Consider the following 19,654-nt stretch of genomic DNA (forward strand, 5'->3'; position numbering starts at 1 on the left):
CGCCGAACTTAGTGAAGGACGTTGGCGGCTATTAGCACCATGTGTCTATCACACTGGCAACTGCCTAGAGCTCATCCTCGGTAGTATAGTGGTTAGTATCCCCGCCTGTCACGCGGGAGACCGGGGTTCGATTCCCCACCGGGGAGATGCGATTTTTATCTCACAAACCTGCTAGAGTGTTGCTCGTGCGTGGGTCGGAAGATCAAGGAGTATAGGTGGTGCAAAAACATAAACAAAAGCTACAATTTAGGAAGTGGTTCTCGCATTCTTCACACGAGGAGAATTACGAGGTTTGCTGTTGAATCTGAATCAAAACACCCCAGCAGTCGCTCTGGGCGTAATAATCGAGCTCGGCACAGTCTGCAAATAAAATAATTTTAGCAGAGCGTGGTTTCGATCAACGGACCTCTGGGTTATGGGCCCAGCACGCTTCCACTGCGCCACTCTGCTGTGCGTTGATGCTCTGTCTCTTCGCTAAGTGAAGAGGGACACTTGGAAAGTGTTGCCTGCGTCGCTTTCACACGCCTGTCCTTAGTTGCGTATCATCTCGTACAGCTCTCAGCTTGACTTGTCTCGACTTTGCTCGACTGACGCTACGCTGACGCTTGCAGGCAGCGATATTTACCACGATCGCGTCGACATGCAGCTGCGAGATGCACAGGAGTAACAAAGCACTCCACGATGCGGCGACATACGAAATCCACTGCCCAGCTACGCGTCGCAACTAACAAAATACCGACTCTGCCAGGATTCGAACCTGGAATCTTCTGGTCCGTAGTCAGACGCGTTATCCGTTGCGCCACAGAGCCACTGGCAGCAGTTTCGATTACTAGACAAGGGCACTTCGCTAAGACACGTGTTCTCCATGGCTCAGCAAGCTCCCAAGGAAGGTAGCTCTCGTTCAGCTGCGTGGCCACAGTGCGCCTGCAGAGCTTAGAGCTTGCCACACATCTGCGTTCACTGTTCGACAGGTAGCGGAAGGCAAGGCGCGCTATTTGCTGCGTTTTCTCGACGACCAGAGCCCGTTGATGTGCATGTAAGCGTAGCATATGAAACAAGAATAGCACGAAGCATTCGTATGGCATCAGGTGGCGATCATATGTTTCTGTGTGCACCACTGGTTTACAGCAAAGTGAATAGCGCAAACTGAGAGCACTGGGTTGTAGTCCCAGTGGCGCAGTTGGTTAGCCCACGGTACCTATAAGCAGTAGCCGTGAGCAATGCCGGGATTGTGAATTCGAGCCTCACGGTGAGCATAATTTTATTTCGTAGCAGCATTCTGTGACAGCAACAGGAGGCTAGTTTTCAGATGTATCAGCTATTTGAGTTACATAATTGTGTATTCGAGACACTAGCTGCGTCTTCCTCGGTAGTATAGTGGTTAGTATCCCCGCCTGTCACGCGGGAGACCGCGGTCCGATTCCCCGCCAGGCGGCATATCCGATTTTTAGTTGCAGCACTATCACCCGCCGAACTTAGTGAAGGACGTTGGCGGCTATTAGCACCATGTGTCTATCACACTGGCAACTGCCTACAGCTCATCCTCGGTAGTATAGTGGTTAGTATCCCCGCCTGTCACGCGGGAGCCCGGGGTTCGATTCCCCGCCGGGGAGATGCGATTTTTATCTCACAAACCTGCTAGAGTGTTGCTCGTGCGTGGGTCGGAAGATCAAGGAGTATAGGTGGTGCAAAAACATAAACAAAAGCTACAATTTAGGAAGTGGTTCTCGCATTCTTCACACGAGGAGAATTACGAGGTTTGCTGTTGAATCTGAATCAAAACACCCCAGCAGTCGCTCTGGGCGTAATAATCGAGCTCGGCACAGTCTGCAAATAAAATAATTTTAGCAGAGCGTGGTTTCGATCAACGGACCTCTGGGTTATGGGCCCAGCCCGCTTCCACTGCGCCACTCTGCTGTGCGTTGATGCTCTGTCTCTTCGCTAAGTGAAGAGGGACACTTGGAAAGTGTTGCCTGCGTCGCTTTCACACGCCTGTCCTTAGTTGCGTATCATCTCGTACAGCTCTCAGCTTGACTTGTCTCGACTTTGCTCGACTGACGCTACGCTGACGCTTGCAGGCAGCGATATTTACCACGATCGCGTCGACATGCAGCTGCGAGATGCACAGGAGTAACAAAGCACTCCACGATGCGGCGACATACGAAATCCACTGCCCAGCTACGCGTCGCAACTAACAAAATACCGACTCTGCCAGGATTCGAACCTGGAATCTTCTGATCCGTAGTCAGACGCGTTATCCGTTGCGCCACAGAGCCACTGGCAGCAGTTTCGATTACTAGACAAGGGCACTTCGCTAAGACACGTGTTCTCCATGGCTCAGCAAGCTCCCAAGGAAGGTATCTCTCGTTCAGCTGCGTGGCCACAGTGCGCCTGCAGAGCTTAGAGCTTGCCACACATCTGCGTTCACTGTTCGACAGGTAGCGGAAGGCAAGGCGCGCTATTTGCTGCGTTTTCTCGACGACCAGAGCCCGTTGATGTGCATGTAAGCGTAGCATATGAAACAAGAATAGCACGAAGCATTCGTATGGCATCAGGTGGCGATCATATGTTTCTGTGTGCACCACTGGTTTACAGCAAAGTGAATAGCGCAAACTGAGAGCACTGGGTTGTAGTCCCAGTGGCGCAGTTGGTTAGCCCACGGTACCTATAAACAGTAGCCGTGAGCAATGCCGGGATTGTGAATTCGAGCCTCACGGTGAGCATAATTTTATTTCGTAGCAGCATTCTGTGACAGCAACAGGAGGCTAGTTTTCAGATGTATCAGCTATTTGAGTTACATAATTGTGTATTCGAGACACTAGCTGCGTCTTCCTCGGTAGTATAGTGGTTAGTATCCCCGCCTGTCACGCGGGAGACCGCGGTCCGATTCCCCGCCAGGCGGCATATCCGATTTTTAGTTGCAGCACTATCACCCGCCGAACTTAGTGAAGGACGTTGGCGGCTATTAGCACCATGTGTCTATCACACTGGCAACTGCCTACAGCTCATCCTCGGTAGTATAGTGGTTAGTATCCCCGCCTGTCACGCGGGAGACCGGGGTTCGATTCCCCACCGGGGAGATGCGATTTTTATCTCACAAACCTGCTAGAGTGTTGCTCGTGCGTGGGTCGGAAGATCAAGGAGTATAGGTGGTGCAAAAACATAAACAAAAGCTACAATTTAGGAAGTGGTTCTCGCATTCTTCACACGAGGAGAATTACGAGGTTTGCTGTTGAATCTGAATCAAAACACCCCAGCAGTCGCTCTGGGCGTAATAATCGAGCTCGGCACAGTCTGCAAATAAAATAATTTTAGCAGAGCGTGGTTTCGATCAACGGACCTCTGGGTTATGGGCCCAGCACGCTTCCACTGCGCCACTCTGCTGTGCGTTGATGCTCTGTCTCTTCGCTAAGTGAAGAGGGACACTTGGAAAGTGTTGCCTGCGTCGCTTTCACACGCCTGTCCTTAGTTGCGTATCATCTCGTACAGCTCTCAGCTTGACTTGTCTCGACTTTGCTCGACTGACGCTACGCTGACGCTTGCAGGCAGCGATATTTACCACGATCGCGTCGACATGCAGCTGCGAGATGCACAGGAGTAACAAAGCACTCCACGATGCGGCGACATACGAAATCCACTGCCCAGCTACGCGTCGCAACTAACAAAATACCGACTCTGCCAGGATTCGAACCTGGAATCTTCTGATCCGTAGTCAGACGCGTTATCCGTTGCGCCACAGAGCCACTGGCAGCAGTTTCGATTACTAGACAAGGGCACTTCGCTAAGACACGTGTTCTCCATGGCTCAGCAAGCTCCCAAGGAAGGTAGCTCTCGTTCAGCTGCGTGGCCACAGTGCGCCTGCAGAGCTTAGAGCTTGCCACACATCTGCGTTCACTGTTCGACAGGTAGCGGAAGGCAAGGCGCGCTATTTGCTGCGTTTTCTCGACGACCAGAGCCCGTTGATGTGCATGTAAGCGTAGCATATGAAACAAGAATAGCACGAAGCATTCGTATGGCATCAGGTGGCGATCATATGTTTCTGTGTGCACCACTGGTTTACAGCAAAGTGAATAGCGCAAACTGAGAGCACTGGGTTGTAGTCCCAGTGGCGCAGTTGGTTAGCCCACGGTACCTATAAGCAGTAGCCGTGAGCAATGCCGGGATTGTGAATTCGAGCCTCACGGTGAGCATAATTTTATTTCGTAGCAGCATTCTGTGACAGCAACAGGAGGCTAGTTTTCAGATGTATCAGCTATTTGAGTTACATAATTGTGTATTCGAGACACTAGCTGCGTCTTCCTCGGTAGTATAGTGGTTAGTATCCCCGCCTGTCACGCGGGAGACCGCGGTCCGATTCCCCGCCAGGCGGCATATCCGATTTTTAGTTGCAGCACTATCACCCGCCGAACTTAGTGAAGGACGTTGGCGGCTATTAGCACCATGTGTCTATCACACTGGCAACTGCCTACAGCTCATCCTCGGTAGTATAGTGGTTAGTATCCCCGCCTGTCACGCGGGAGCCCGGGGTTCGATTCCCCGCCGGGGAGATGCGATTTTTATCTCACAAACCTGCTAGAGTGTTGCTCGTGCGTGGGTCGGAAGATCAAGGAGTATAGGTGGTGCAAAAACATAAACAAAAGCTACAATTTAGGAAGTGGTTCTCGCATTCTTCACACGAGGAGAATTACGAGGTTTGCTGTTGAATCTGAATCAAAACACCCCAGCAGTCGCTCTGGGCGTAATAATCGAGCTCGGCACAGTCTGCAAATAAAATAATTTTAGCAGAGCGTGGTTTCGATCAACGGACCTCTGGGTTATGGGCCCAGCCCGCTTCCACTGCGCCACTCTGCTGTGCGTTGATGCTCTGTCTCTTCGCTAAGTGAAGAGGGACACTTGGAAAGTGTTGCCTGCGTCGCTTTCACACGCCTGTCCTTAGTTGCGTATCATCTCGTACAGCTCTCAGCTTGACTTGTCTCGACTTTGCTCGACTGACGCTACGCTGACGCTTGCAGGCAGCGATATTTACCACGATCGCGTCGACATGCAGCTGCGAGATGCACAGGAGTAACAAAGCACTCCACGATGCGGCGACATACGAAATCCACTGCCCAGCTACGCGTCGCAACTAACAAAATACCGACTCTGCCAGGATTCGAACCTGGAATCTTCTGATCCGTAGTCAGACGCGTTATCCGTTGCGCCACAGAGCCACTGGCAGCAGTTTCGATTACTAGACAAGGGCACTTCGCTAAGACACGTGTTCTCCATGGCTCAGCAAGCTCCCAAGGAAGGTAGCTCTCGTTCAGCTGCGTGGCCACAGTGCGCCTGCAGAGCTTAGAGCTTGCCACACATCTGCGTTCACTGTTCGACAGGTAGCGGAAGGCAAGGCGCGCTATTTGCTGCGTTTTCTCGACGACCAGAGCCCGTTGATGTGCATGTAAGCGTAGCATATGAAACAAGAATAGCACGAAGCATTCGTATGGCATCAGGTGGCGATCATATGTTTCTGTGTGCACCACTGGTTTACAGCAAAGTGAATAGCGCAAACTGAGAGCACTGGGTTGTAGTCCCAGTGGCGCAGTTGGTTAGCCCACGGTACCTATAAGCAGTAGCCGTGAGCAATGCCGGGATTGTGAATTCGAGCCTCACGGTGAGCATAATTTTATTTCGTAGCAGCATTCTGTGACAGCAACAGGAGGCTAGTTTTCAGATGTATCAGCTATTTGAGTTACATAATTGTGTATTCGAGACACTAGCTGCGTCTTCCTCGGTAGTATAGTGGTTAGTATCCCCGCCTGTCACGCGGGAGACCGCGGTCCGATTCCCCGCCAGGCGGCATATCCGATTTTTAGTTGCAGCACTATCACCCGCCGAACTTAGTGAAGGACGTTGGCGGCTATTAGCACCATGTGTCTATCACACTGGCAACTGCCTAGAGCTCATCCTCGGTAGTATAGTGGTTAGTATCCCCGCCTGTCACGCGGGAGACCGGGGTTCGATTCCCCACCGGGGAGATGCGATTTTTATCTCACAAACCTGCTAGAGTGTTGCTCGTGCGTGGGTCGGAAGATCAAGGAGTATAGGTGGTGCAAAAACATAAACAAAAGCTACAATTTAGGAAGTGGTTCTCGCATTCTTCACACGAGGAGAATTACGAGGTTTGCTGTTGAATCTGAATCAAAACACCCCAGCAGTCGCTCTGGGCGTAATAATCGATCTCGGCACAGTCTGCAAATAAAATAATTTTAGCAGAACGTGGTTTCGATCAACGGACCTCTGGGTTATGGGCCCAGCACGCTTCCACTGCGCCACTCTGCTGTGCGTTGATGCTCTGTCTCTTCGCTAAGTGAAGAGGGACACTTGGAAAGTGTTGCCTGCGTCGCTTTCACACGCCTGTCCTTAGTTGCGTATCATCTCGTACAGCTCTCAGCTTGACTTGTCTCGACTTTGCTCGACTGACGCTACGCTGACGCTTGCAGGCAGCGATATTTACCACGATCGCGTCGACATGCAGCTGCGAGATGCACAGGAGTAACAAAGCACTCCACGATGCGGCGACATACGAAATCCACTGCCCAGCTACGCGTCGCAACTAACAAAATACCGACTCTGCCAGGATTCGAACCTGGAATCTTCTGATCCGTAGTCAGACGCGTTATCCGTTGCGCCACAGAGCCACTGGCAGCAGTTTCGATTACTAGACAAGGGCACTTCGCTAAGACACGTGTTCTCCATGGCTCAGCAAGCTCCCAAGGAAGGTAGCTCTCGTTCAGCTGCGTGGCCACAGTGCGCCTGCAGAGCTTAGAGCTTGCCACACATCTGCGTTCACTGTTCGACAGGTAGCGGAAGGCAAGGCGCGCTATTTGCTGCGTTTTCTCGACGACCAGAGCCCGTTGATGTGCATGTAAGCGTAGCATATGAAACAAGAATAGCACGAAGCATTCGTATGGCATCAGGTGGCGATCATATGTTTCTGTGTGCACCACTGGTTTACAGCAAAGTGAATAGCGCAAACTGAGAGCACTGGGTTGTAGTCCCAGTGGCGCAGTTGGTTAGCCCACGGTACCTATAAGCAGTAGCCGTGAGCAATGCCGGGATTGTGAATTCGAGCCTCACGGTGAGCATAATTTTATTTCGTAGCAGCATTCTGTGACAGCAACAGGAGGCTAGTTTTCAGATGTATCAGCTATTTGAGTTACATAATTGTGTATTCGAGACACTAGCTGCGTCTTCCTCGGTAGTATAGTGGTTAGTATCCCCGCCTGTCACGCGGGAGACCGCGGTCCGATTCCCCGCCAGGCGGCATATCCGATTTTTAGTTGCAGCACTATCACCCGCCGAACTTAGTGAAGGACGTTGGCGGCTATTAGCACCATGTGTCTATCACACTGGCAACTGCCTACAGCTCATCCTCGGTAGTATAGTGGTTAGTATCCCCGCCTGTCACGCGGGAGACCGGGGTTCGATTCCCCACCGGGGAGATGCGATTTTTATCTCACAAACCTGCTAGAGTGTTGCTCGTGCGTGGGTCGGAAGATCAAGGAGTATAGGTGGTGCAAAAACATAAACAAAAGCTACAATTTAGGAAGTGGTTCTCGCATTCTTCACACGAGGAGAATTACGAGGTTTGCTGTTGAATCTGAATCAAAACACCCCAGCAGTCGCTCTGGGCGTAATAATCGATCTCGGCACAGTCTGCAAATAAAATAATTTTAGCAGAGCGTGGTTTCGATCAACGGACCTCTGGGTTATGGGCCCAGCACGCTTCCACTGCGCCACTCTGCTGTGCGTTGATGCTCTGTCTCTTCGCTAAGTGAAGAGGGACACTTGGAAAGTGTTGCCTGCGTCGCTTTCACACGCCTGTCCTTAGTTGCGTATCATCTCGTACAGCTCTCAGCTTGACTTGTCTCGACTTTGCTCGACTGACGCTACGCTGACGCTTGCAGGCAGCGATATTTACCACGATCGCGTCGACATGCAGCTGCGAGATGCACAGGAGTAACAAAGCACTCCACGATGCGGCGACATACGAAATCCACTGCCCAGCTACGCGTCGCAACTAACAAAATACCGACTCTGCCAGGATTCGAACCTGGAATCTTCTGATCCGTAGTCAGACGCGTTATCCGTTGCGCCACAGAGCCACTGGCAGCAGTTTCGATTACTAGACAAGGGCACTTCGCTAAGACACGTGTTCTCCATGGCTCAGCAAGCTCCCAAGGAAGGTAGCTCTCGTTCAGCTGCGTGGCCACAGTGCGCCTGCAGAGCTTAGAGCTTGCCACACATCTGCGTTCACTGTTCGACAGGTAGCGGAAGGCAAGGCGCGCTATTTGCTGCGTTTTCTCGACGACCAGAGCCCGTTGATGTGCATGTAAGCGTAGCATATGAAACAAGAATAGCACGAAGCATTCGTATGGCATCAGGTGGCGATCATATGTTTCTGTGTGCACCACTGGTTTACAGCAAAGTGAATAGCGCAAACTGAGAGCACTGGGTTGTAGTCCCAGTGGCGCAGTTGGTTAGCCCACGGTACCTATAAGCAGTAGCCGTGAGCAATGCCGGGATTGTGAATTCGAGCCTCACGGTGAGCATAATTTTATTTCGTAGCAGCATTCTGTGACAGCAACAGGAGGCTAGTTTTCAGATGTATCAGCTATTTGAGTTACATAATTGTGTATTCGAGACACTAGCTGCGTCTTCCTCGGTAGTATAGTGGTTAGTATCCCCGCCTGTCACGCGGGAGACCGCGGTCCGATTCCCCGCCAGGCGGCATATCCGATTTTTAGTTGCAGCACTATCACCCGCCGAACTTAGTGAAGGACGTTGGCGGCTATTAGCACCATGTGTCTATCACACTGGCAACTGCCTACAGCTCATCCTCGGTAGTATAGTGGATAGTATCCCCGCCTGTCACGCGGGAGACCGGGGTTCGATTCCCCACCGGGGAGATGCGATTTTTATCTCACAAACCTGCTAGAGTGTTGCTCGTGCGTGGGTCGGAAGATCAAGGAGTATAGGTGGTGCAAAAACATAAACAAAAGCTACAATTTAGGAAGTGGTTCTCGCATTCTTCACACGAGGAGAATTACGAGGTTTGCTGTTGAATCTGAATCAAAACACCCCAGCAGTCGCTCTGGGCGTAATAATCGAGCTCGGCACAGTCTGCAAATAAAATAATTTTAGCAGAGCGTGGTTTCGATCAACGGACCTCTGGGTTATGGGCCCAGCACGCTTCCACTGCGCCACTCTGCTGTGCGTTGATGCTCTGTCTCTTCGCTAAGTGAAGAGGGACACTTGGAAAGTGTTGCCTGCGTCGCTTTCACACGCCTGTCCTTAGTTGCGTATCATCTCGTACAGCTCTCAGCTTGACTTGTCTCGACTTTGCTCGACTGACGCTACGCTGACGCTTGCAGGCAGCGATATTTACCACGATCGCGTCGACATGCAGCTGCGAGATGCACAGGAGTAACAAAGCACTCCACGATGCGGCGACATACGAAATCCACTGCCCAGCTACGCGTCGCAACTAACAAAATACCGACTCTGCCAGGATTCGAACCTGGAATCTTCTGATCCGTAGTCAGACGCGTTATCCGTTGCGCCACAGAGCCACTGGCAGCACTTTCGATTACTAGACAAGGGCACTTCGCTAAGACACTTGTTCTCCATGGCTCAGCAAGCTCCCAAGGAAGGTAGCTCTCGTTCAGCTGCGTGGCCACAGTGCGCCTGCAGAGCTTAGAGCTTGCCACACATCTGCGTTCACTGTTCGACAGGTAGCGGAAGGCAAGGCGCGCTATTTGCTGCGTTTTCTCGACGACGAGAGCCCGTTGATGTGCATGTAAGCGTAGCATATGAAACAAGAATAGCACGAAGCATTCGTATGGCATCAGGTGGCGATCATATGTTTCTGTGTGCACCACTGGTTTACAGCAAAGTGAATAGCGCAAACTGAGAGCACTGGGTTGTAGTCCCAGTGGCGCAGTTGGTTAGCCCACGGTACCTATAAGCAGTAGCCGTGAGCAATGCCGGGATTGTGAATTCGAGCCTCACGGTGAGCATAATTTTATTTCGTAGCAGCATTCTGTGACAGCAACAGGAGGCTAGTTTTCAGATGTATCAGCTATTTGAGTTACATAATTGTGTATTCGAGACACTAGCTGCGTCTTCCTCGGTAGTATAGTGGTTAGTATCCCCGCCTGTCACGCGGGAGACCGCGGTCCGATTCCCCGCCAGGCGGCATATCCGATTTTTAGTTGCAGCACTATCACCCGCCGAACTTAGTGAAGGACGTTGGCGGCTATTAGCACCATGTGTCTATCACACTGGCAACTGCCTACAGCTCATCCTCGGTAGTATAGTGGTTAGTATCCCCGCCTGTCACGCGGGAGCCCGGGGTTCGATTCCCCGCCGGGGAGATGCGATTTTTATCTCACAAACCTGCTAGAGTGTTGCTCGTGCGTGGGTCGGAAGATCAAGGAGTATAGGTGGTGCAAAAACATAAACAAAAGCTACAATTTAGGAAGTGGTTCTCGCATTCTTCACACGAGGAGAATTACGAGGTTTGCTGTTGAATCTGAATCAAAACACCCCAGCAGTCGCTCTGGGCGTAATAATCGAGCTCGGCACAGTCTGCAAATAAAATAATTTTAGCAGAGCGTGGTTTCGATCAACGGACCTCTGGGTTATGGGCCCAGCACGCTTCCACTGCGCCACTCCGCTGTGCGTTGATGCTCTGTCTCTTCGCTAAGTGAAGAGGGACACTTGGAAAGTGTTGCCTGCGTCGCTTTCACACGCCTGTCCTTAGTTGCGTATCATCTCGTACAGCTCTCAGCTTGACTTGTCTCGACTTTGCTCGACTGACGCTACGCTGACGCTTGCAGGCAGCGATATTTACCACGATCGCGTCGACATGCAGCTGCGAGATGCACAGGAGTAACAAAGCACTCCACGATGCGGCGACATACGAAATCCACTGCCCAGCTACGCGTCGCAACTAACAAAATACCGACTCTGCCAGGATTCGAACCTGGAATCTTCTGATCCGTAGTCAGACGCGTTATCCGTTGCGCCACAGAGCCACTGGCAGCAGTTTCGATTACTAGACAAGGGCACTTCGCTAAGACACGTGTTCTCCATGGCTCAGCAAGCTCCCAAGGAAGGTAGCTCTCGTTCAGCTGCGTGGCCACAGTGCGCCTGCAGAGCTTAGAGCTTGCCACACATCTGCGTTCACTGTTCGACAGGTAGCGGAAGGCAAGGCGCGCTATTTGCTGCGTTTTCTCGACGACCAGAGCCCGTTGATGTGCATGTAAGCGTAGCATATGAAACAAGAATAGCACGAAGCATTCGTATGGCATCAGGTGGCGATCATATGTTTCTGTGTGCACCACTGGTTTACAGCAAAGTGAATAGCGCAAACTGAGAGCACTGGGTTGTAGTCCCAGTGGCGCAGTTGGTTAGCCCACGGTACCTATAAGCAGTAGCCGTGAGCAATGCCGGGATTGTGAATTCGAGCCTCACGGTGAGCATAATTTTATTTCGTAGCAGCATTCTGTGACAGCAACAGGAGGCTAGTTTTCAGATGTATCAGCTATTTGAGTTACATAATTGTGTATTCGAGACACTAGCTGCGTCTTCCTCGGTAGTATAGTGGTTAGTATCCCCGCCTGTCACGCGGGAGACCGCGGTCCGATTCCCCGCCAGGCGGCATATCCGATTTTTAGTTGCAGCACTATCACCCGCCGAACTTAGTGAAGGACGTTGGCGGCTATTAGCACCATGTGTCTATCACACTGGCAACTGCCTACAGCTCATCCTCGGTAGTATAGTGGTTAGTATCCCCGCCTGTCACGCGGGAGACCGGGGTTCGATTCCCCGCCGGGGAGATGCGATTTTTATCTCACAAACCTGCTAGAGTGTTGCTCGTGCGTGGGTCGGAAGATCAAGGAGTATAGGTGGTGCAAAAACATAAACAAAAGCTACAATTTAGGAAGTGGTTCTCGCATTCTTCACACGAGGAGAATTACGAGGTTTGCTGTTGAATCTGAATCAAAACACCCCAGCAGTCGCTCTGGGCGTAATAATCGAGCTCGGCACAGTCTGCAAATAAAATAATTTTAGCAGAGCGTGGTTTCGATCAACGGACCTCTGGGTTATGGGCCCAGCACGCTTCCACTGCGCCACTCCGCTGTGCGTTGATGCTCTGTCTCTTCGCTAAGTGAAGAGGGACACTTGGAAAGTGTTGCCTGCGTCGCTTTCACACGCCTGTCCTTAGTTGCGTATCATCTCGTACAGCTCTCAGCTTGACTTGTCTCGACTTTGCTCGACTGACGCTACGCTGACGCTTGCAGGCAGCGATATTTACCACGATCGCGTCGACATGCAGCTGCGAGATGCACAGGAGTAACAAAGCACTCCACGATGCGGCGACATACGAAATCCACTGCCCAGCTACGCGTCGCAACTAACAAAATACCGACTCTGCCAGGATTCGAACCTGGAATCTTCTGATCCGTAGTCAGACGCGTTATCCGTTGCGCCACAGAGCCACTGGCAGCACTTTCGATTACTAGACAAGGGCACTTCGCTAAGACACTTGTTCTCCATGGCTCAGCAAGCTCCCAAGGAAGGTAGCTCTCGTTCAGCTGCGTGGCCACAGTGCGCCTGCAGAGCTTAGAGCTTGCCACACATCTGCGTTCACTGTTCGACAGGTAGCGGAAGGCAAGGCGCGCTATTTGCTGCGTTTTCTCGACGACGAGAGCCCGTTGATGTGCATGTAAGCGTAGCATATGAAACAAGAATAGCACGAAGCATTCGTATGGCATCAGGTGGCGATCATATGTTTCTGTGTGCACCACTGGTTTACAGCAAAGTGAATAGCGCAAACTGAGAGCACTGGGTTGTAGTCCCAGTGGCGCAGTTGGTTAGCCCACGGTACCTATAAGCAGTAGCCGTGAGCAATGCCGGGATTGTGAATTCGAGCCTCACGGTGAGCATAATTTTATTTCGTAGCAGCATTCTGTGACAGCAACAGGAGGCTAGTTTTCAGATGTATCAGCTATTTGAGTTACATAATTGTGTATTCGAGACACTAGCTGCGTCTTCCTCGGTAGTATAGTGGTTAGTATCCCCGCCTGTCACGCGGGAGACCGCGGTCCGATTCCCCGCCAGGCGGCATATCCGATTTTTAGTTGCAGCACTATCACCCGCCGAACTTAGTGAAGGACGTTGGCGGCTATTAGCACCATGTGTCTATCACACTGGCAACTGCCTACAGCTCATCCTCGGTAGTATAGTGGTTAGTATCCCCGCCTGTCACGCGGGAGACCGGGGTTCGATTCCCCGCCGGGGAGATGCGATTTTTATCTCACAAACCTGCTAGAGTGTTGCTCGTGCGTGGGTCGGAAGATCAAGGAGTATAGGTGGTGCAAAAACATAAACAAAAGCTACAATTTAGGAAGTGGTTCTCGCATTCTTCACACGAGGAGAATTACGAGGTTTGCTGTTGAATCTGAATCAAAACACCCCAGCAGTCGCTCTGGGCGTAATAATCGAGCTCGGCACAGTCTGCAAATAAAATAATTTTAGCAGAGCGTGGTTTCGATCAACGGACCTCTGGGTTATGGGCCCAGCACGCTTCCACTGCGCCACTCCGCTGTGCGTTGATGCTCTGTCTCTTCGCTAAGTGAAGAGGGACACTTGGAAAGTGTTGCCTGCGTCGCTTTCACACGCCTGTCCTTAGTTGCGTATCATCTCGTACAGCTCTCAGCTTGACTTGTCTCGACTTTGCTCGACTGACGCTACGCTGACGCTTGCAGGCAGCGATATTTACCACGATCGCGTCGACATGCAGCTGCGAGATGCACAGGAGTAACAAAGCACTCCACGATGCGGCGACATACGAAATCCACTGCCCAGCTACGCGTCGCAACTAACAAAATACCGACTCTGCCAGGATTCGAACCTGGAATCTTCTGATCCGTAGTCAGACGCGTTATCCGTTGCGCCACAGAGCCACTGGCAGCAGTTTCGATTACTAGACAAGGGCACTTCGCTAAGACACGTGTTCTCCATGGCTCAGCAAGCTCCCAAGGAAGGTAGCTCTCGTTCAGCTGCGTGGCCACAGTGCGCCTGCAGAGCTTAGAGCTTGCCACACATCTGCGTTCACTGTTCGACAGGTAGCGGAAGGCAAGGCGCGCTATTTGCTGCGTTTTCTCGACGACCAGAGCCCGTTGATGTGCATGTAAGCGTAGCATATGAAACAAGAATAGCACGAAGCATTCGTATGGCATCAGGTGGCGATCATATGTTTCTGTGTGCACCACTGGTTTACAGCAAAGTGAATAGCGCAAACTGAGAGCACTGGGTTGTAGTCCCAGTGGCGCAGTTGGTTAGCCCACGGTACCTATAAGCAGTAGCCGTGAGCAATGCCGGGATTGTGAATTCGAGCCTCACGGTGAGCATAATTTTATTTCGTAGCAGCATTCTGTGACAGCAACAGGAGGCTAGTTTTCAGATGTATCAGCTATTTGAGTTACATAATTGTGTATTCGAGACACTAGCTGCGTCTTCCTCGGTAGTATAGTGGTTAGTATCCCCGCCTGTCACGCGGGAGACCGCGGTCCGATTCCCCGCCAGGCGGCATATCCGATTTTTAGTTGCAGCACTATCACCCGCCGAACTTAGTGAAGGACGTTGGCGGCTATTAGCACCATGTGTCTATCACACTGGCAACTGCCTACAGCTCATCCTCGGTAGTATAGTGGTTAGTATCCCCGCCTGTCACGCGGGAGACCGGGGTTCGATTCCCCGCCGGGGAGATGCGATTTTTATCTCACAAACCTGCTAGAGTGTTGCTCGTGCGTGGGTCGGAAGATCAAGGAGTATAGGTGGTGCAAAAACATAAACAAAAGCTACAATTTAGGAAGTGGTTCTCGCATTCTTCACACGAGGAGAATTACGAGGTTTGCTGTTGAATCTGAATCAAAACACCCCAGCAGTCGCTCTGGGCGTAATAATCGAGCTCGGCACAGTCTGCAAATAAAATAATTTTAGCAGAGCGTGGTTTCGATCAACGGACCTCTGGGTTATGGGCCCAGCACGCTTCCACTGCGCCACTCCGCTGTGCGTTGATGCTCTGTCTCTTCGCTAAGTGAAGAGGGACACTTGCAAAGTGTTGCCTGCGTCGCTTTCACACGCCTGTCCTTAGTTGCGTATCATCTCGTACAGCTCTCAGCTTGACTTGTCTCGACTTTGCTCGACTGACGCTACGCTGACGCTTGCAGGCAGCGATATTTACCACGATCGCGTCGACATGCAGCTGCGAGATGCACAGGAGTAACAAAGCACTCCACGATGCGGCGACATACGAAATCCACTGCCCAGCTACGCGTCGCAACTAACAAAATACCGACTCTGCCAGGATTCGAACCTGGAATCTTCTGATCCGTAGTCAGACGCGTTATCCGTTGCGCCACAGAGCCACTGGCAGCAGTTTCGATTACTAGACAAGGGCACTTCGCTAAGACACGTGTTCTCCATGGCTCAGCAAGCTCCCAAGGAAGGTAGCTCTCGTTCAGCTGCGTGGCCACAGTGCGCCTGCAGAGCTTAGAGCTTGCCACACATCTGCGTTCACTGTTCGACAGGTAGCGGAAGGCAAGGCGCGCTATTTGCTGCGTTTTCTCGACGACCAGAGCCCGTTGATGTGCATGTAAGCGTAGCATATGAAACAAGAATAGCACGAAGCATTCGTATGGCATCAGGTGGCGATCATATGTTTCTGTGTGCACCACTGGTTTACAGCAAAGTGAATAGCGCAAACTGAGAGCACTGGGTTGTAGTCCCAGTGGCGCAGTTGGTTAGCCCACGGTACCTATAAGCAGTAGCCGTGAGCAATGCCGGGATTGTGAATTCGAGCCTCACGGTGAGCATAATTTTATTTCGTAGCAGCATTCTGTGACAGCAACAGGAGGCTAGTTTTCAGATGTATCAGCTATTTGAGTTACATAATTGTGTATTCGAGACACTAGCTGCGTCTTCCTCGGTAGTATAGTGGTTAGTATCCCCGCCTGTCACGCGGGAGACCGCGGTCCGATTCCCCGCCAGGCGGCATATCCGATTTTTAGTTGCAGCACTATCACCCGCCGAACTTAGTGAAGGACGTTGGCGGCTATTAGCACCATGTGTCTATCACACTGGCAACTGCCTACAGCTCATCCTCGGTGGTATAGTGGTTAGTATCCCCGCCTGTCACGCGGGAGACCGGGGTTCGATTCCCCGCCGGGGAGATGCGATTTTTATCTCACAAACCTGCTAGAGTGTTGCTCGTGCGTGGGTCGGAAGATCAAGGAGTATAGGTGGTGCAAAAACATAAACAAAAGCTACAATTTAGGAAGTGGTTCTCGCATTCTTCACACGAGGAGAATTACGAGGTTTGCTGTTGAATCTGAATCAAAACACCCCAGCAGTCGCTCTGGGCGTAATAATCGAGCTCGGCACAGTCTGCAAATAAAATAATTTTAGCAGAGCGTGGTTTCGATCAACGGACCTCTGGGTTATGGGCCCAGCACGCTTCCACTGCGCCACTCTGCTGTGCGTTGATGCTCTGTCTCTTCGCTAAGTGAAGAGGGACACTTGGAAAGTGTTGCCTGCGTCGCTTTCACACGCCTGTCCTTAGTTGCGTATCATCTCGTACAGCTCTCAGCTTGACTTGTCTCGACTTTGCTCGACTGACGCTACGCTGACGCTTGCAGGCAGCGATATTTACCACGATCGCGTCGACATGCAGCTGCGAGATGCACAGGAGTAACAAAGCACTCCACGATGCGGCGACATACGAAATCCACTGCCCAGCTACGCGTCGCAACTAACAAAATACCGACTCTGCCAGGATTCGAACCTGGAATCTTCTGATCCGTAGTCAGACGCGTTATCCGTTGCGCCACAGAGCCACTGGCAGCACTTTCGATTACTAGACAAGGGCACTTCGCTAAGACACGTGTTCTCCATGGCTCAGCAAGCTCCCAAGGAAGGTAGCTCTCGTTCAGCTGCGTGGCCACAGTGCGCCTGCAGAGCTTAGAGCTTGCCACACATCTGCGTTCACTGTTCGACAGGTAGCGGAAGGCAAGGCGCGCTATTTGCTGCGTTTTCTCGACGACCAGAGCCCGTTGATGTGCATGTAAGCGTAGCATATGAAACAAGAATAGCACGAAGCATTCGTATGGCATCAGGTGGCGATCATATGTTTCTGTGTGCACCACTGGTTTACAGCAAAGTGAATAGCGCAAACTGAGAGCACTGGGTTGTAGTCCCAGTGGCGCAGTTGGTTAGCCCACGGTACCTATAAGCAGTAGCCGTGAGCAATGCCGGGATTGTGAATTCGAGCCTCACGGTGAGCATAATTTTATTTCGTAGCAGCATTCTGTGACAGCAACAGGAGGCTAGTTTTCAGATGTATCAGCTATTTGAGTTACATAATTGTGTATTCGAGACACTAGCTGCGTCTTCCTCGGTAGTATAGTGGTTAGTATCCCCGCCTGTCACGCGGGAGACCGCGGTCCGATTCCCCGCCAGGCGGCATATCCGATTTTTAGTTGCAGCGCTATCACCCGCCGAACTTAGTGAAGGACGTTGGCGGCTATTAGCACCATGTGTCTATCACACTGGCAACTGCCTACAGCTCATCCTCGGTAGTATAGTGGTTAGTATCCCCGCCTGTCACGCGGGAGACCGGGGTTCGATTCCCCGCCGGGGAGATGCGATTTTTATCTCACAAACCTGCTAGAGTGTTGCTCGTGCGTGGGTCGGAAGATCAAGGAGTATAGGTGGTGCAAAAACATAAACAAAAGCTACAATTTAGGAAGTGGTTCTCGCATTCTTCACACGAGGAGAATTACGAGGTTTGCTGTTGAATCTGAATCAAAACACCCCAGCAGTCGCTCTGGGCGTAATAATCGAGCTCGGCACAGTCTGCAAATAAAATAATTTTAGCAGAGCGTGGTTTCGATCAACGGACCTCTGGGTTATGGGCCCAGCACGCTTCCACTTCGCCACTCTGCTGTGCGTTGATGCTCTGTCTCTTCGCTAAGTGAAGAGGGACACTTGGAAAGTGTTGCCTGCGTCGCTTTCACACGCCTGTCCTTAGTTGCGTATCATCTCGTACAGCTCTCAGCTTGACTTGTCTCGACTTTGCTCGACTGACGCTACGCTGACGCTTGCAGGCAGCGATATTTACCACGATCGCGTCGACATGCAGCTGCGAGATGCACAGGAGTAACAAAGCACTCCACGATGCGGCGACATACGAAATCCACTGCCCAGCTACGCGTCGCAACTAACAAAATACCGACTCTGCCAGGATTCGAACCTGGAATCTTCTGATCCGTAGTCAGACGCGTTATCCGTTGCGCCACAGAGCCACTGGCAGCAGTTTCGATTACTAGACAAGGGCACTTCGCTAAGACACGTGTTCTCCATGGCTCAGCAAGCTCCCAAGGAAGGTAGCTCTCGTTCAGCTGCGTGGCCACAGTGCGCCTGCAGAGCTTAGAGCTTGCCACACATCTGCGTTCACTGTTCGACAGGTAGCGGAAGGCAAGGCGCGCTATTTGCTGCGTTTTCTCGACGACCAGAGCCCGTTGATGTGCATGTAAGCGTAGCATATGAAACAAGAATAGCACGAAGCATTCGTATGGCATCAGGTGGCGATCATATGTTTCTGTGTGCACCACTGGTTTACAGCAAAGTGAATAGCGCAAACTGAGAGCACTGGGTTGTAGTCCCAGTGGCGCAGTTGGTTAGCCCACGGTACCTATAAGCAGTAGCCGTGAGCAATGCCGGGATTGTGAATTCGAGCCTCACGGTGAGCATAATTTTATTTCGTAGCAGCATTCTGTGACAGCAACAGGAGGCTAGTTTTCAGATGTATCAGCTACTTGAGTTACATAATTGTGTATTCGAGACACTAGCTGCGTCTTCCTCGGTAGTATAGTGGTTAGTATCCCCGCCTGTCACGCGGGAGACCGCGGTCCGATTCCCCGCCAGGCGGCATATCCGATTTTTAGTTGCAGCACTATCACCCGCCGAACTTAGTGAAGGACGTTGGCGGCTATTAGCACCATGTGTCTATCACACTGGCAACTGCCTACAGCTCATCCTCGGTAGTATAGTGGTTAGTATCCCCGCCTGTCACGCGGGAGACCGGGGTTCGATTCCCCGCCGGGGAGATGCGATTTTTATCTCACAAACCTGCTAGAGTGTTGCTCGTGCGTGGGTCGGAAGATCAAGGAGTATAGGTGGTGCAAAAACATAAACAAAAGCTACAATTTAGGAAGTGGTTCTCGCATTCTTCACACGAGGAGAATTACGAGGTTTGCTGTTGAATCTGAATCAAAACACCCCAGCAGTCGCTCTGGGCGTAATAATCGAGCTCGGCACAGTCTGCAAATAAAATAATTTTAGCAGAGCGTGGTTTCGATCAACGGACCTCTGGGTTATGGGCCCAGCACGCTTCCACTGCGCCACTCTGCTGTGCGTTGATGCTCTGTCTCTTCGCTAAGTGAAGAGGGACACTTGGAAAGTGTTGCCTGCGTCGCTTTCACACGCCTGTCCTTAGTTGCGTATCATCTCGTACAGCTCTCAGCTTGACTTGTCTCGACTATGC

General features: G+C 51.6%; 27 non-coding genes across 27 annotated transcripts; 14 read left to right on the top strand and 13 right to left on the bottom strand.

The window, feature by feature from the left end:
• Nucleotides 1–74: 74 nt before the first annotated feature.
• Nucleotides 75–146, top strand: Trnad-guc (transfer RNA aspartic acid (anticodon GUC)). Its single transcript has one exon. It is a non-coding gene; the product is annotated as a tRNA-Asp (tRNA).
• Nucleotides 147–736: 590 nt separating this feature from the next.
• Nucleotides 737–809, bottom strand: Trnar-acg (transfer RNA arginine (anticodon ACG)). The gene has a single exon. It is a non-coding gene; the product is annotated as a tRNA-Arg (tRNA).
• Nucleotides 810–1,541: 732 nt separating this feature from the next.
• On the top strand, nt 1,542–1,613 carry Trnad-guc (transfer RNA aspartic acid (anticodon GUC)). The gene has a single exon. It is a non-coding gene; the product is annotated as a tRNA-Asp (tRNA).
• A 590-nt stretch (nt 1,614–2,203) lies between these two features.
• Trnar-acg (transfer RNA arginine (anticodon ACG)) lies at nt 2,204–2,276 on the bottom strand. The gene has a single exon. It is a non-coding gene; the product is annotated as a tRNA-Arg (tRNA).
• Nucleotides 2,277–3,008: 732 nt separating this feature from the next.
• Nucleotides 3,009–3,080, top strand: Trnad-guc (transfer RNA aspartic acid (anticodon GUC)). Its single transcript has one exon. It is a non-coding gene; the product is annotated as a tRNA-Asp (tRNA).
• Nucleotides 3,081–3,670: 590 nt separating this feature from the next.
• On the bottom strand, nt 3,671–3,743 carry Trnar-acg (transfer RNA arginine (anticodon ACG)). Its single transcript has one exon. It is a non-coding gene; the product is annotated as a tRNA-Arg (tRNA).
• Nucleotides 3,744–4,475: 732 nt separating this feature from the next.
• Trnad-guc (transfer RNA aspartic acid (anticodon GUC)) lies at nt 4,476–4,547 on the top strand. Its single transcript has one exon. It is a non-coding gene; the product is annotated as a tRNA-Asp (tRNA).
• A 590-nt stretch (nt 4,548–5,137) lies between these two features.
• Nucleotides 5,138–5,210, bottom strand: Trnar-acg (transfer RNA arginine (anticodon ACG)). The gene has a single exon. It is a non-coding gene; the product is annotated as a tRNA-Arg (tRNA).
• Nucleotides 5,211–5,942: 732 nt separating this feature from the next.
• On the top strand, nt 5,943–6,014 carry Trnad-guc (transfer RNA aspartic acid (anticodon GUC)). The gene has a single exon. It is a non-coding gene; the product is annotated as a tRNA-Asp (tRNA).
• A 590-nt stretch (nt 6,015–6,604) lies between these two features.
• Trnar-acg (transfer RNA arginine (anticodon ACG)) lies at nt 6,605–6,677 on the bottom strand. Its single transcript has one exon. It is a non-coding gene; the product is annotated as a tRNA-Arg (tRNA).
• A 732-nt stretch (nt 6,678–7,409) lies between these two features.
• On the top strand, nt 7,410–7,481 carry Trnad-guc (transfer RNA aspartic acid (anticodon GUC)). The gene has a single exon. It is a non-coding gene; the product is annotated as a tRNA-Asp (tRNA).
• A 590-nt stretch (nt 7,482–8,071) lies between these two features.
• Nucleotides 8,072–8,144, bottom strand: Trnar-acg (transfer RNA arginine (anticodon ACG)). Its single transcript has one exon. It is a non-coding gene; the product is annotated as a tRNA-Arg (tRNA).
• A 732-nt stretch (nt 8,145–8,876) lies between these two features.
• Nucleotides 8,877–8,948, top strand: Trnad-guc (transfer RNA aspartic acid (anticodon GUC)). Its single transcript has one exon. It is a non-coding gene; the product is annotated as a tRNA-Asp (tRNA).
• Nucleotides 8,949–9,538: 590 nt separating this feature from the next.
• Trnar-acg (transfer RNA arginine (anticodon ACG)) lies at nt 9,539–9,611 on the bottom strand. The gene has a single exon. It is a non-coding gene; the product is annotated as a tRNA-Arg (tRNA).
• Nucleotides 9,612–10,343: 732 nt separating this feature from the next.
• Trnad-guc (transfer RNA aspartic acid (anticodon GUC)) lies at nt 10,344–10,415 on the top strand. Its single transcript has one exon. It is a non-coding gene; the product is annotated as a tRNA-Asp (tRNA).
• Nucleotides 10,416–11,005: 590 nt separating this feature from the next.
• Trnar-acg (transfer RNA arginine (anticodon ACG)) lies at nt 11,006–11,078 on the bottom strand. Its single transcript has one exon. It is a non-coding gene; the product is annotated as a tRNA-Arg (tRNA).
• A 732-nt stretch (nt 11,079–11,810) lies between these two features.
• On the top strand, nt 11,811–11,882 carry Trnad-guc (transfer RNA aspartic acid (anticodon GUC)). Its single transcript has one exon. It is a non-coding gene; the product is annotated as a tRNA-Asp (tRNA).
• Nucleotides 11,883–12,472: 590 nt separating this feature from the next.
• On the bottom strand, nt 12,473–12,545 carry Trnar-acg (transfer RNA arginine (anticodon ACG)). The gene has a single exon. It is a non-coding gene; the product is annotated as a tRNA-Arg (tRNA).
• Nucleotides 12,546–13,277: 732 nt separating this feature from the next.
• Trnad-guc (transfer RNA aspartic acid (anticodon GUC)) lies at nt 13,278–13,349 on the top strand. The gene has a single exon. It is a non-coding gene; the product is annotated as a tRNA-Asp (tRNA).
• Nucleotides 13,350–13,939: 590 nt separating this feature from the next.
• Trnar-acg (transfer RNA arginine (anticodon ACG)) lies at nt 13,940–14,012 on the bottom strand. The gene has a single exon. It is a non-coding gene; the product is annotated as a tRNA-Arg (tRNA).
• Nucleotides 14,013–14,744: 732 nt separating this feature from the next.
• Nucleotides 14,745–14,816, top strand: Trnad-guc (transfer RNA aspartic acid (anticodon GUC)). The gene has a single exon. It is a non-coding gene; the product is annotated as a tRNA-Asp (tRNA).
• A 590-nt stretch (nt 14,817–15,406) lies between these two features.
• Trnar-acg (transfer RNA arginine (anticodon ACG)) lies at nt 15,407–15,479 on the bottom strand. Its single transcript has one exon. It is a non-coding gene; the product is annotated as a tRNA-Arg (tRNA).
• Nucleotides 15,480–16,211: 732 nt separating this feature from the next.
• On the top strand, nt 16,212–16,283 carry Trnad-guc (transfer RNA aspartic acid (anticodon GUC)). Its single transcript has one exon. It is a non-coding gene; the product is annotated as a tRNA-Asp (tRNA).
• A 590-nt stretch (nt 16,284–16,873) lies between these two features.
• Trnar-acg (transfer RNA arginine (anticodon ACG)) lies at nt 16,874–16,946 on the bottom strand. Its single transcript has one exon. It is a non-coding gene; the product is annotated as a tRNA-Arg (tRNA).
• Nucleotides 16,947–17,678: 732 nt separating this feature from the next.
• Trnad-guc (transfer RNA aspartic acid (anticodon GUC)) lies at nt 17,679–17,750 on the top strand. The gene has a single exon. It is a non-coding gene; the product is annotated as a tRNA-Asp (tRNA).
• Nucleotides 17,751–18,340: 590 nt separating this feature from the next.
• Trnar-acg (transfer RNA arginine (anticodon ACG)) lies at nt 18,341–18,413 on the bottom strand. Its single transcript has one exon. It is a non-coding gene; the product is annotated as a tRNA-Arg (tRNA).
• Nucleotides 18,414–19,145: 732 nt separating this feature from the next.
• On the top strand, nt 19,146–19,217 carry Trnad-guc (transfer RNA aspartic acid (anticodon GUC)). Its single transcript has one exon. It is a non-coding gene; the product is annotated as a tRNA-Asp (tRNA).
• Nucleotides 19,218–19,654: the final 437 nt, after the last annotated feature.

The sequence above is a fragment of the Schistocerca gregaria genome, chromosome 8 (genome assembly GCF_023897955.1).
Source record: "Schistocerca gregaria isolate iqSchGreg1 chromosome 8, iqSchGreg1.2, whole genome shotgun sequence".
NCBI classification, from domain to species: Eukaryota; Metazoa; Arthropoda; class Insecta; order Orthoptera; family Acrididae; genus Schistocerca; species Schistocerca gregaria.